The sequence below is a fragment of the Erpetoichthys calabaricus genome, chromosome 14 (assembly GCF_900747795.2).
Source record: "Erpetoichthys calabaricus chromosome 14, fErpCal1.3, whole genome shotgun sequence".
NCBI lineage: Eukaryota > Metazoa > Chordata > Cladistia > Polypteriformes > Polypteridae > Erpetoichthys > Erpetoichthys calabaricus.
Genome location: NC_041407.2, coordinates 80,982,147 through 80,996,468, shown reverse-complemented (window position 1 = coordinate 80,996,468; position 14,322 = coordinate 80,982,147). Strand labels below are relative to the sequence as shown.

The window sequence follows — 14,322 nt, the reverse complement described above, 5'->3', positions numbered from 1 at the left end:
TTTTGGACATGTTTGTTTTGCCTTTGACATGCTTAGTTCCCTCCACAAGGAATCATTCAATCCCTCTCTAAAATGTTTTGTTTTCTTAATATACATTTGTACTTTTCTGAATATGTGTACCAGTTAAGCATACATCTATCTCTGCATTACCAAACCTACATAATCCATTTCAGAGTCACAGGAGCCATAGCCTGTTTTGCAGGATTAGAAGCAAAGCAGAACCAGTCCAGTACCGGGCACAGTCCCTTCTATGGAGCCAGTTTAGAGTCTCCATTGAAAGGATATATTTTGGAGCTGTGGGAGCCGGAATACCCAGAGTATAAAAATAGACAAAAAGCCACCCAGACACGGAGACAATGTGCAGAATCCACAGAGGTACTACATGGTCTGGAGTCTGAACCCTGGATTCTGTGAGGCAACAGCACTAACTAGTCTGTGTGCACAACTCCTGTATCTTTTTATTTTTGAGTACCCCAAAGTTGGCTTTCTTTCTTCATTCCTCTTAAGTTGTTTTTTAGATAGCACTTTTGAAATCATATTGTATTGCAGGCTTCCCCTTTAGCTCCAAATCACATAGTTAATATTCTCAAAGAACAACAGACTTCGTCTCATTTTCCAAGCACAGTAATGGCTAAGTTTAAATGAAAGTCAATATATGTTGGGGCCAGACTGAGAGACACAGACATGAGTGCATTTTACTTTCAGCCTCTTCTGAGCTTCCCATTACTCTGCATGACTTAAAACATATTCTGACAATCACTGGCTTCATCATTGCTTATTTCATTGTTCTAGAACAAATGATTACTTGTGTGTGAGGTGCATTATAAAAAGATATATTCATGTCAAAAGACTTTTGAATCTTGTCATATTTTCCATCATTTAAAAGTCCTCAAACAAGACTTACTAAAATATATGATTATGAGGACCAAGTCAACCTAACCTTTTTTTTTTTTTTTTGCTTTGCTTGCACTGATTCATTATTTTGTAAACTGGCAGCATGCCTGTCCATCTGTCCATCCATCCTAATGCAGTTTAGAATTGTGGGGAGTGGCATTACTGGGCACAAGGCAGTAGCCAACACAGGATGGGGTGAAGGTCTTTTGTTGGATATATTTGCTCATAATGTACCATTTCTGAGCTTCCAGTTAACCTGCCAGGCACATTACTGGGATTTGGGAGAAAAATCAGAGTACACAGAATTAAAAAAAAATAAACATGCAGAGTCCACATAGACAGTAACTGAGCAGAGATTCCAATGGCTAAGCTAACTAATAGTTAAGCTTGTTCCCAGTGTCTTTTACAAGTTGAAAACGTCATCACTTCAGCTGTGTGACTTTTTAGATTGTTTCAGATTCACACAATCTTTGGTGTTAAAAAGTTCTTCCTTGCCTTGGGATTTAATGCACTTAATTCCTACCAGTCTCCTCATGTATGCCATTCACTTTATTTTCAATAACAATTGTGTTCAATCAACTTTATTGATATCTCTGCGAATAATGAAGTTCTTGATTAGGATCCCACACTCTGTTTATTTAGCCTGTCGGTGTAGTCTCAGGGTTGGCCTCTTTTATATACACCTTCTGCGATGCCTGTGTAGTGTGGTTATAGGAACTTCATACAGTTCTTAGATATGGACACTCTGATACATTATGCAATTGAAGAATAACATCCCTTAATTTATACTGAGCAGTTTAAAAAAAAAAAAAAAAAAAACGAATATTGTATATTCCTTTTTAATTGCTTCCATGCATTGCCTGTGTGATGAGAATTTTACATAAACATAAACCCTAAAAGTCTTCTTAAAGGCTGCAGCATCACCCATCTTGTATTTATAATTCAGGTCCCATTTGCCGTCATGAAGCATGTTGCACTTTTTTACATTGACATGCATTTTTCAAGTGTTTGCCCAGTTGTTGAAGATTGTCCAGGTCTGCACCCTCACTATCTGCTATCCCTAGTTAGTGTCATCCACAAAATTTTCACAAGTCAACTGATTATATTAGAGTCAATGTCATTAATATACAGTGCATTAGAAAAGTAATGGTCCAAGGACAGAGAAACTCCACAGATGACCTTGCCAAATGTGCAGTGTGATTCTGTTACCTGTCCTCTCCGAGTCATTAACCTGCAACTTAAAATTATGGTAGGTATGGTTGATAGACTTTATATCACAGGACAAAATATTTTTACAGCAGAAAAACAAATATACAGTATACATATTGTTAAACAGATACAAGAAAATAACACAACAGACAACGTGTGACATTTAATCAGTGTACTCCACCATAAGATTTAGGTCACATTAACAGGAGAAAAGTAATACTGCACCCAGATATTAACCAGGATTTTAATACGTATGTGAAAGGAACAGTAGAAGACGGATACAGAGAGTACGTTCCAAATGGTGGATGCTATGCCAGTGCATGTGTATGACAAGAAGCATAACTTTTGTCCCCATATCTGTCAATCAGTAGCCAATTATCGTGTAAAGTGTCGATTGTTTACAAAATATGTTACTGAATCACAGGAAGTAAAAAAATGAAAAAACAGGCTATCATAGGACTGTGAGTGGGATTTTGAAGCCCCCTAAATAAATCCATTCATCCATTTTCCAACCCGCTGAATCCAAACACAGGGTCACGGGGGTCTGCTGGAGCCAATCCCAGCCAACACAGGGCACAAGGCAGGAACCAATCCCGGGCAGGGTGCCAACCCACCGCAGGACACACACAAACACACCCACACACCAAGCACACACTAGGGCCAATTTAGAATCACCAATCCACCTAACCTGCATGTCTTTGGACTGTGGGAGGAAACCGGAGCGCCCAGAGGAAACCCACGCAGACACAAGTAGAACATGCAAACTCCATGCAGGGAGGACCCGGGAAGCGAACCCAGGTCTCCCAACTGCGAGGCAGCAGCGCTACCCACTGCGCCACCATGCCGCCCACCTAAATAAATCCAAACAGAAATTTCAAATGGCTAGAAGATGAATTTGGGTTCAAGTATTATAAGGTGGCAATGTTATATCTGCTATAATGTGATGTATTTTCAGCCACCATGCAGCCCTGACCTAATCTCCATTTTTGTGTGAAATTCAAGTTGCATCTCATTTTTTAATTTTTCTCCTGTCCGGTTGACACTTCTAAGCAGGTGTCTGTTTTGACGTGGCAGTCCTGGCACAATATTGTGTTAAAGGTGATTTGAGCAGTTCCAATGTTCTTTGGCAAGCTGTTGGCTCTCCTGCAGTTAAAATGAGCACAGTGAATGTTTACTTGAAATACTTTAATATTGTATAGTGTTTAGAGGTCAAGTCATATCTGTTCTAAACATGTTCCAACATTATAGGGTAGAAAATTAAAAAAAGCGTTTTACTTAAAGCGTGAAAGTAGGTTACAGTGACAGCTATTGGAGAATATATCCTTTAATTTTTAATTGGAATATATCTCATTATATGATGCCCTAATATGCTATTATTTTCATAACCTTTTTGATCTGAAGAAAACCATACATTTTGATCTGATATACACAGGTAGAAATGAAATATCCTGTGATTGGTACCTTGTGTGCCAGTTTGCAACAGACAACACAACAGATGGGATATACTGAGAGTCGTGACTTGTATTTTTTGCTCAGCTGAACACAGGCATTTAGGTTAAACTAAACTGAGAGCTTTATGCCTTGCAAATGTAATTTACTTTTTGATGTGTTATTTACTTTTTAAATTTTTACTAATGCACTTTTTTTTTCTCCCCCCCATGCCATTTTATACCTGCGATGGTGACTTGTCTTGGGTACTGCTGCTTATATGGGTGAGTACATTCGTTTGCGTTGAGTTTTCATATGTGTACTGTAAGTGCTTTTATTCTTCACCAAGCTCACTCTTTTTCTGTAAATGATGTTTTGGGTTTTTTCAGAATTTGAATAGATGACTAAGAGGGTTATGCAAATTCATATTTTTGGTCCAAATTAATTGTGTGGTTTTGTTTAATTTTATATGAAGGTATGTAATCATAATAATTTTTTCATTCAAAATATTTATATTATAAATGTACTTAAAGATTGTCATGTTTGAGAATGAAGGAGTTCAACCTTTTCAGTTTAAGTAAATGGAGATTAAGAGGGAACATGATTGAGTTATTTCAAATTATGACAGGAATTAGTACAGTGGATCCCGATTGTTACTTTAAAATAAATTCTGTAACAAGAACATGGGGGCACAGTTGAAAACTTATTAGGGCAGATCTCACAAAAATGTCAAAGTTTTCTTCACATGAGGAACCACAGACTTATGGAATAAGTGAACTAACTAGCGTAGCAGAGAGTAGGACATTAGGGATCGGCGAGCTTGTTTTGCATAATGGCCTGTTTTCTAATGTTTTTAAACTTATTTGTAGTCTTTTTAAAATAATGAAAATAGAATTGTTGAATATTTTAGCTTTCTTAATTGTTGATTACAAGTGATGTAACTTGTTAAGAGTATGAAGCTACACATTGCTATGGATAAACTCCAGAACAGTTTGTACTGTTTAATTTTTTTAAGACCAGTAGAAAAGTTGCATTATATATTATTGCTTTTTTTTTTGTAAAAATGACAGTCACACTAAAATTACAGTAGAAGTGTATCTCACAAAATTATAAAATATGTTTAATATTGTACACTTTAAGGTCCGAAGCATCAAATCATACCTTTTTGGACGCTGTTTTGTGCTCTTTATAGGATGCCAGCTTCAGCAGCACAAGAATACGCACTTTTCTTCACAGATTGTCATAATAGTACATTATTGACATATACAGTAAATATATACAAAGGGAAGTCTAGCTAAAGTTGGAAAGTGGGATTTATTAGAAAATAGAACAAACCTTAACAAAACTTATAATGTAATTTATCAATGTAGTTTCCACCTTTCTCAATGCACTTGCACCACCTGCCTGGAAGTGCCAGGATTTCAGCAGAATGAAAGGTTTTGTCTTGTCTTTGCCACCACTTGTGCACCTGAGTTATTATCGAACACTACATGCCGAGGGGTAGTACAGTCACCAGTGCAGTTACTGTGACTTGCTGGAGACAAATGTGAAGCCTGCTATTCGATCCAAGCGGCGGGGACTGCTGTCTCAAGGAGTCCTTTTGCTGCAAAACAATGCCCACCCGCCCACACACTGCTAAGAACACCAAGGCTTGTCTGGAGAAACTGAAGTTGAGGTATTGCCTCATCCTCTTTATTTGCTGGATTTGGCACCGTGTAACTTCCACGTACAGTATTTGGACCGCTAAAAAAAACATCTGGGTGGTCGTTGATTCAAGACAGATGACTACGTGAAGAATGCGGTGCACGAGTGGTTGCAAGGACAAGACAAAACCTTTTATTCTGCTGGAATCCTGGCACTTTCAGGCAGGTGGCGCAAGTGCATTGATAAGGGTGGGGACAACATTGAGAAATGACACTAGCAATTTTGTTAAGGTTCATTCCATTTTCTAATAAATCACATTTTCTAACTTTAGCTTGACACTCCCCCTCGTACTTTAAAATGAATGTCATTAGCTGCTTCATCCCTCACATGTCATGGGTGAGAGGTATCACCCAAAGATTTTTTGGAATAAGAGTTTGTAGAGCCTAATTAAAACAATAACAGGGTTTCTATTTTAATCTCCTCTTGCCTTGCCTTGCCTAGTAGTTGGCAGAGATTAGTTTTCTCTTCATTTTGTAGATGACTGAATTATTGTAGAGAAACCTAATGAGAAAGATGATTTCTAAGCAGTCATGGTGACATTTGCTAATCCAGTTCTCATCGTCTGATTGCCTTTCTATGTTGTGGAGGACAAAACAACATGTTACAATGTAGGAGTTGTGGCCATAGTAGTCACTTCCTTGAGCTACATTATTAAAGATATATATATTCACTGAGTCAGTCTTTATTATCCTTAGTTAAGTAGATATGAAGGCTAATTTATTAAGGCTCCATCAAATAATAATTGATAATTGATTAGTTGGCAGGAGTCAACTGTTCATTTTAATCTGTTCCCTGTCTCAAAACCTGCTGTTTCTTTGTTAATATTACTCTTTATTACTCTATCTTATGTACATCACCTGTCTTGCCTTTGATTCACTATTCTTTATGGGTACTATAAAATTAATATGGTAAATGGAAGTCTCCTGTTAACTATTTTTGCAGGGTTTAATGCTTAATTGAAATGTCCAATATTAGTAAACCTCACTGTGTAGAAAATCTTTGCTTAATTCCAGGGTGTTGTCAAGAGAGATAATAATAATTGTCTTGCTCTAAACAGTTGAATTTTATGTCCTGTACATCTTCAGACTCGACAGAAAACTTTGCATTCCATGCACAATTTCTCAGTGCCCGAGTGAGACACCTGTTTGCAGATAATACACAGACATATGTGCAGACATCCTCTTGTGTTTTAGTCTGACCATTGTGTTAAACTGTAATGGGCGCTTGCACTTTGTACAACATGCCAATTAGCTATGTAACAATCGGTTTAAAAGAAGATTTTTCAATGCTGGCACTGCACACATATCTAGAATTCTATATTAATGTGATCGTAATAACAAAAATGTGGCTCAAGGTTAATAGTTCCAATCATTTTAATTAACATCTGCAGCGCTAATCTCTGCCTTATGTTGAAAAAGTGGTTGTTAATGGATGTGTTTTGGAGCTGTTTATTTAACAGCAAATTGCTTATAATGTTGGAAGCTTCCTGTGATGGAGTTCTAAAGTAGGCGAGTATAATACCTCACTGTGTGGGGTGTATGAAAATGGTGAGCTGGACTTAACACAGTGGTGAGGACTTGCGTTACTTACAGTATGGGAGAGAGGAGGAGGAGGAGTCTGAAGTCAGTTAGACAAACGTATATCAGCGTGGCTTGGAACGTGCTGGGAGAGATCATATCAGCTACTGTCAAGGAAAACGGCAAAGGCTATAGGAAAAATGAGAGCTCCTCTGGCTTTTCTGAAGGTTTTGAAAATTGTTCACAGCTGATTTGTACTTCTTGAGCAGAGGTTAGTTTTCTTACAGGGAGGCAATTTTGTTTATAAGGTTTTTCTGAGAGGGTTAAGAGTTAATTTGTTCATTTACTTAATTGAGTCAGTTCAGTTTTTGTAAAGGTTTTAGTGCTGAGCAGTTAAAATATTTTTAAATGCTTAATGAAGTATAAATAGCATATCATTTTACTATTATATGAATTTTAGTGGTTTATTGTTTTGTGTTCTGAATACTGTTTGCTTGTCAACTTTTAATATTCGTGCAATTGAACTAACCCATTTCAAAGAATACAACAAACAGTAATTCATTCTTACCTTTGTGTAGCATAAGGAAGTTGTATAAGCACCAGAATTGTTGCCTTTGGTCAGAAAAACACTCTGTGTACATTTTACTGTGTTTTATATTAGTCCTTGCTGAAATATGACTATATGATTTTAAAATTTTCAGCTAAAATATTAAGAATCTTTGCCTGTTTTGATAAATGCATGCAAGGGAGTGTTATTCATTTCAAGCATTTGTGTGCATGATGTGTGTGTACATGTATGTATGTATGTGTATATACAGTGTGTGTATGTATGTATGTATGTGTATATGCAGTGTGTGTGTGTATGTATATATGTATGTATATATATATATATGTGTATGTGTGTGTGTGTATATATATATATATATATAATATAAAAAAAAAATATGTGCATATATATTTGTATAAAAGTATGTTTTGGAGTGGAGTAATGTTTTTTGTATTTAATTTCCCATGTTAACCAGCTATAGTTAAACATCCAGAGCTGAATGCATGGCATAGTGTAGCTTTTCTAGGTATTTTGTAATGTCTCCCAATCCCAGAATCCTCATTAAGAAATGCTGCCCACCGATGCTGTAAAGTATGTAAGATCATACTATGCATAATTTTGGTTTGGAGAGAGCAGTTTGTGCTTTTTAAAGTTGGCGGCTTTTCTTGCTTGGAATAAAGGCGGGCCTCTGCTGCGTGGGTCAACTATCTGAAAACAGTCACTCCTGGATAGCACGTCATAACTTTTATCTCCTTCTAGCATGTTGAAGAATTAACTGATCAAAAGCCAGCAGCAGAGGCCCTTTCATGGACAAAACTTTTTTTCAGGTCTCTCCCACCCTCCACCCAAACTACAGGAAGTGTCTCAACCCCTAGAAATACCAAACTATCCCTTAGAATTTTCAACTCTTTTTTTATATGTTCTCTTAGAGTGTATTGTTTCTACTGGTGTGAAATTTTATTTTTTAAAGATGATTTATTATTTTCAAGACTAGACAAGGGGTTGAATTAAACAAGCATTTTACGAGGCTATATTTTTTGCCAAGAAATTTCAAAAAATGTTACTAGATAACAAGGAGGTGTAAGATCTGTGTTCAGTATTTTTACATGTGACGGTATGTATATTTGGATATGTGTGTTGGACCAGTGCTCTGTGTACATATTATAGATCCATTTTATGAAAAGAATTGTAATTTAACAATGCATCTCTTTTCATTGTATGTTGAAACTGTATTCCAATACAACTACAATAGAGATTTAGAATTAAAGCTGTGAGAGTCACATGTTTCATCTTTTCCTCTTATACTCTTCTAGTACTTGACCAATATGTCCACATTTTGCATTGGATTTGTATGACTTTATTTTTTATTATTGTTTTTTAACCTTTACACACCACAAATGTGAACATTGCTCAGAGACAGCAACACTCAGTCTCACCTATGAAATTTAGTCAAAGAAAGCCAACTCCGTTATAACTGGTGTTACGCTTCAGCCATTACAAATGTGCCACAAGAAGACAGTCTTAAGAAAAGAAAATAATAGGCCCTGACAGAAGACACTAAAAATATTAGCCCTAAATCAACCCTACAAGAGCTTGCTCTCCTCACTTGAACCTTTGCAGTTGGCGTGACTGCAATGCATTTGGCCTGACAGGTACAAAAACTATCACAGTTCTGAAACAAAACAAAAATGACAAAACAATATAGTGTAGACTGGCAGAGCGATCGATTATAATGAAACCACTATGTTGTTGCCAGTTCTATTACTTCCTTGTACTTACTGCACAACGTTGAACAAGTCACTTAACTCAGCTGTGCCCAAAAATTTAAACAGATATTCTAAACAGTTGTGTTGTATCCTTAACTTGAAAGCTTCTTTGGTAAATGTCTCAGCTAATTAGATAAAATTGCAAATGCCTAAGAATGTCAAATTGTTTGTTTGTAAAATCACAGTTAAAAATTTAATGGAAAAGCTCAAACGGAGTGAGAAAAACTGTAAAGACAGAGACGAGTAGCTCAGGAATTATTGAGTAGAGTTGATGATCTGTGCCCTGTCCTCAGGTCTACTTTTATGTGGTACAAGTGAGAAGACCACCATGATGTTAAACTGACACATACGGCAGCTCCCACAAGTCACATCATGGCCATCTTTGAAACGATGGTAGATCGGTAGCCAAGCAAAATAAAAAAACAAAATGTACTTAACTGGCTGTAGAACCTGAAAGTTGGTGTGCGCCCAAATGTTGTATCAAAATGGAGGTCAAATTATAAATAAGTACATTTAACAAATACTTTATATTTTTCAGGTAATCTGTGATAAATAACACATTGTATTTGTAGAACACATTTTTATGCTCTAAGCACTTCACAAATATTAAAAAGGGCACAATAGGAGTAGAGGTAAAGGAAAAAGCCCAAACAATAACACTGGCATAAAGCTAATAGCAGCATTATTAAAACACTAGATATATTGATAACAGTATTTATTCTTAGCAACAAAATTTATTTCTTCAGTACATTTTCACACACGGAGTGAAGCTCAGACTGCTTTACAAGATGTCAAAGAATAATATACTATATATAGTACACTAGTGATAGATTGCACTTTTTAATGTAGTGTTCTGCCCGTGAAGGCAATAGACAGGCCTAAAATATACCATGCTTACAGAGATTTAAGAAATAAATTTAGTTCTAGTTGCAGAGTTACATTAATAAGGCCTGAACAAATGAAATAAATTTAGGGAGAAGGAAGAATGCTCGTCTAAGTTTGAATGCCTTCTTAAAAAGATGGGGTTTGTGTGGGCTTTTAAAAGAGTTAGTGGAGTCAGCAGGTTTAAAACATTTTGAGTGGTCATCCAAAGTGTTCAACAATAGAACTGAAGGCAACACAGATTAGCTGTAGGTACAGCATCAGCGGAATGCTGTGAATAGACAGGAGTTAGTGACAGATGATGTACTAGCATAACTTTCTGAGGGTCTTGCAGAGTTCATGACTTATCCTAATGGCACTGGGCAAAAGGCAGGTTCTAGTGATTTGCAGGACCCACTCACTCACACCACAGATGCAGGATTGATTTAAAATGGCCAGTTGAATGAACAATTGCAACTTTGGGATGCGAGATAGAAAGAATGGAGTACCATAAGAAAACATCACTTAGACACAGGGAGAACTTACAAACTCCTTACAGGCACAGGAAGCAATCCTTGGACATTGAATTCATGAGGCAGCAGCAACAACCATTATATGGAGAATTTGTCAATTGTGTGTGACATGACAAGGCTGTAACAGTAACAGCTAGAAGATACATGCAAATATTATAACACCAGTCTATTGACATTTCATGGCATTCAGACACTCACCTAATGTATCTCAGTGTCATGGAGCCCTGGAGCCTGTTGAACCACTATAGCCGCAAGGCCTAAAGTAACCCTGGATGGGGTGCCAGTCCATTACAGAGCCAATCTCATATACTCGTCCTCACATGTGACCAAAGAATCACCTGTCAGCCTAACATGTAATTTGGGGATGTGGAAATAAAACACACAGACATGGGGATAACAATCAAGTACCACATATTCTTTAAGTCAGTCCTATGATGGTGGATCAGTGAGGGAGCAGCACTAATCACTGGGTCACCCTAATGGCATTTCTGTTAGCTAAAATACAGTTACTTCAGTGGAAATAAAATGCTAGCAATGTGCTCAAATTTTTTTTATGATGCAATTCAAAAACAAAGCGAGTGAAATGTTTTTCATACAAATAGCTTTAATTGCCAAGACTCTTTTGCATATGGATGACAAAGTAGTATATACAGTGGTGTGAAAAACTATTTGCCCCCTTCCTGATTTCTTATTCTTTTGCATGTTTGTCACACAAAATGTTTCTGATCATCAAACACATTTAACCATTAGTCAAATATAACACAAGTAAACACAAAATGCAGTTTGTAAATGGTGTTTTTTATTATTTAGGGAGAAAAAAAAATCCAAACCTACATGGCCCTGTGTGAAAAAGTAATTGCCCCCTGAACCTAATAACTGGTTGGGCCACCCTTAGTAGCAATAACTGCAATCAAGCGTTTGCGATAACTTGCAATGAGTCTTTTACAGCGCTCTGGAGGAATTTTGGCCCACTCATCTTTGCAAAATTGTTGTAATTCAGCTTTATTTGAGGGTTTTCTAGCATGAACCGCCTTTTTAAGGTCATGCCATAGCATCTCAATTGGATTCAGGTCAGGACTTTGACTAGGCCACTCCAAAGTCTTCATTTTGTTTTTCTTCAGCCATTCAGAGGTGGATTTGCTGGTGTGTTTTGGGTCATTGTCCTGTTGCAGCACCCAAGATCACTTCAGCTTGAGTTGACGAACAGATGGCCGGACATTCTCCTTCAGGATTTTTTGGTAGACAGTAGAATTCATGGTTCCATCTATCACAGCAAGCCTTCCAGGTCCTGAAGCAGCAAAACAACCCCAGACCATCACACTACCACCACCATATTTTACTGTTGGTATGATGTTCTTTTTCTGAAATGCTGTGTTCCTTTTACGCCAGATGTAACGGGACATTTGCCTTCCAAAAAGTTCAACTTTTGACTCATCAGTCCACAAAGTATTTTCCCAAAAGTCTTGGCAATCATTGAGATGTTTCTTAGCAAAATTGAGACAAGCCCTAATGTTCTTTTTGCTTAACAGTGGTTTGCGTCTTGGAAATCTGCCATGCAGGCCGTTTTTGCCCAGTCTCTTTCTTATGGTGGAGTCATGAACACTGACCTTAATTGAGGCAAGTGAGGCCTGCAGTTCTTTAGACGTTGTCCTGGGGTCTTTTGTGACCTCTCGGATGAGTCGTCTCTGCGCTCTTGGGGTAATTTTGGTCTGCCGGCCACTCCTGGGAAGGTTCACCACTGTTCCATGTTTTTGCCATTTGTGGATAATGGCTCTCACTGTGGTTCGCTGGAGTCCCAAAGCTTTAGAAATAGCTTTATAACCTTTACCAGACTGATAGATCTCAATTACTTCTGTTCTCATTTGTTCCTGAATTTCTTTGGATCTTGGCATGATGTCTAGCTTTTGAGGTTCTTTTGGTCTACTTCTCTGTGTCAGGCAGCTCCTATTTAAGTGATTTCTTGATTGAAACAGGTGTGGCAGTAATCAGGCCTGGGGGTGGCTACGGAAATTGAACTCAGGTGTGATACACCACAGTTAGGTTATTTTTTAACAAGGGGGCAATTACTTTTTCACACAGGGCCATGTAGGTTTGGATTTTTTTTCTCCCTGAATAATAAACACCATCATTTAAAAACTGCATTTTGTGTTTACTTGTGTTATATTTGACTAATGGTTAAATGTGTTTGATGATCAGAAACATTTTGTGTGACAAACATGCAAAAGAATAAGAAATCAGGAAGGGGGCAAATAGTTTTTCACACCACTGTAAATATGGCAGCAAAAAACTTGTTCTGAGTTCTGATTATTCATTTAAAATGTTTGCTTGTTATAAGCCATGCTTGTTTGTATCATAGAAGGAATAATTGCATACTATATCTTTACTGGTCATCAACATTCTTTGATAACAAATTAAAAAAATAAATTACATGTCATGTTGGCTTAAGTAGGAAGTGACAGTACCTTGAGGCTTTCTTTTAATGTGCGCATATTTAGCTCCATCTCCTCATTGACTGTGGACCCCCCTCCCCCCAGAGGTTTATTTTCTCCTGGGATGCTGCTGATTGAAGTTTTTGTTCGTCTCTTCCCAGTTGTCAACGGGCCATAGTTCAGCAATTAATCAACGGACAGGTAGTGTGGGCCTCCATTTCTGTCCTTTTCAAACTGCCTTGTTTAACCGTCTTTTTAAACAAATCTGTGTTGTTTGTGTACTCATTTATGCAATTTTGTAAAGTTTGTAATTGCATTTTACCTGAGAACTTGTCACAGTGCTTTGCACAAGTACTCAGTGAAGAGTGATATACAAAAATAAGCTGAATTAAATCATCGGAGGCATTTGTAAAGGTGTAATTCTTTTATTCATTGTTAAAATGCTGGTGAACTTTGGGGAGGGGGGGGGGGGGATTGAAAACGAAGATACAAGTCTACAGCAGAATGACGGTTATTTTTCTGAATATTATTTATCTGAAAATGGTTAAAGTAAAGTGTTACAGCCTGTATTTTAACCAATTTACAATTTTCCACATCAAATAACATAACTACTGTATGGGTTATAACGTGGAAAATTTTAAATAACTTAAAAAAATCTTAGTTGTGTGTTTTTTAAAGCAATGTATATTGTAATAGCACAGTATAAAATGTTGGTAGCAAGTTAAAAAGATACAATTTTGAAAAGGAAGCTAACTATATAAGGAAAAACATCTATCAGTAAGTTTATTAATCCCATATTTTTCAAGGCAAAGTTGTGAAAGGCTGAAGCCATCCATCCATTCATTTTCCAACCCTCTGAATCCGAACACAGGGTCATGGGGGTCTGCTGGAGCCAGTCCCAGCCAACACAGGGCACAAGGCAGGAACCAATCCCGGGCAGGGTGCCAACCCACCGCAGGACACACACAAACACACCCACACACCAAGCACACACTAGGGCCAATTAAGAATCTCTAATTCACCTAACCTGCATGAAGCAAGTCATCCTTAATCCTGTGTATACGGAGGGGCTACTTTATTGGGCGCATCTGTTTTTTCTAATGCCATTGAGTGTGTGCTGACAGGGCTATTTAAAGCAAGCTGATGGGTACCACTGCATGTCATGTGTTTAGTTAAAGGGAGAAAGGGGGAGGCTAAAGATTTAAATGACTTTGACTGTGGCATGGTACTAAGCACAGGCATGGACTCTGCTGATGCTGCTATGGGCTATGTTTTTGTGGAACATGTTGGATCCTTAGACAGCACTTAATTTATTCACTGAGAGAAAATATATATATGTATCAGTAAATATTTTCTTATTATGACAAACAACAAACCCCTTGTCAAATACACATGAGAATGACTAATTAGAAAGAAAACTTCTAACATGGTTAA

The 14,322-nt window shown here is 37.3% G+C and overlaps 1 protein-coding gene across 1 annotated transcript in view; it reads left to right on the top strand.

The window, feature by feature from the left end:
• The first annotated feature begins 2,949 nt into the window (after nucleotides 1-2,949).
• Nucleotides 2,950-14,322, top strand: part of epb41a (erythrocyte membrane protein band 4.1a) — a 181,378-nt gene continuing 170,005 nt past the window's right edge. Inside the window, exon 1 of the mRNA XM_051918993.1 lies at nucleotides 2,950-3,815. The gene's annotated coding sequence lies outside the window, so the exon portion shown is untranslated. The remainder of the gene's footprint in view (nucleotides 3,816-14,322) is intronic.